Source organism: Sciurus carolinensis, unplaced genomic scaffold (genome assembly GCF_902686445.1).
Source record: "Sciurus carolinensis unplaced genomic scaffold, mSciCar1.2, whole genome shotgun sequence".
Classification (NCBI taxonomy): Eukaryota; Metazoa; Chordata; class Mammalia; order Rodentia; family Sciuridae; genus Sciurus; species Sciurus carolinensis.
In genome coordinates this window covers 4368-5347 of record NW_025920796.1, presented here as the reverse complement: position 1 = coordinate 5347, position 980 = coordinate 4368, and the positions used below count along the sequence as shown (strand labels likewise).

The window sequence follows — 980 nt, the reverse complement described above, 5'->3', positions numbered from 1 at the left end:
CGAAAGGAGGACACGCGAGGAAACGGAACAATCATCGCTCCGATTCCACCCTCTCGCTGCCGGGGAAAGGGAGAAGCAGGCAAGAGAGACTCTGAGAGACCGAAAGACAAGTCTGGGTTCATGCCCCAAGTCCAAAGAGAGAATACCAGGACTTCCGGGGATGGTGTCCTAATATGATTTCATTTCAGTTCATTTCATTCCAATCGTTCCCGCTGATGGAAGCATCCAGGTCAAGAAACCCACAGAGCAGGTCGGAGATTCCATGCTTGCAAAGGAAAGGAGGGAGGGAGGGAGGGAGGGAGGGAGGGAGCGAGCGAGCCTACAGGCCGCTTCCCTCCAGAGGAGAGGGGTGCCCTGGACCACAACCCACACCTACGACACCCACCCGCCGCCACCGTCGCCGCCGCCGCCGCCGCCCCCCCCCTACACACAATCTCTCTCCCTCTCTCCTCCCTCCCCCTCGGGGTCTCCCCGACCCCCACCGCCACTGCTGCTGCGTGCACCCTCCCCCCCATCTCCCTCTCTTCTTCTCTCCCTATCTCAGAGTCCAATAGGTGACTCCAGAGGAGCAGGATGTGCCATGTGCCTCAATCACTCTCACCAGGAACAGGGTGCTCTCACTGAACTCACCCTGGAAAAGATGCTTCAGTACACGTGCCATTCCGACAACACACCCCCTCCCCAATCCAAGGCAGCGCGAAGTACGAAAACTAAATCCATGTTTGCTTTTCATTCATTCATCGGTCCGGGTCATTTGTTTGGTTTGTCAGGCTTCCACCCGCCACCGCAACCCAGTGACCCAGCTTGATACTTTCCAGATCGGAGGAGGCCCCTACCAAGGCCTCCTACCTTGTCCTTTCATTCGTAATCACGTGACGGTCGTTCCATTCCCCAAGACCACTAACTAACCCTAACTCACCTTAAACCTACGCCTGTATAAATATAGACACACACACACACACACACACACACACACACAC

General features: G+C 56.2%; 1 long non-coding RNA gene across 1 annotated transcript; it reads left to right on the top strand.

The window, feature by feature from the left end:
* The first annotated feature begins 210 nt into the window (after nucleotides 1–210).
* Nucleotides 211–736, top strand: LOC124975897 (uncharacterized). The gene is made up of 2 exons (XR_007106929.1): nucleotides 211–250; nucleotides 545–736. It is a non-coding gene; the product is annotated as an uncharacterized LOC124975897 (long non-coding RNA).
* The last annotated feature ends 244 nt before the right edge of the window (nucleotides 737–980 follow it).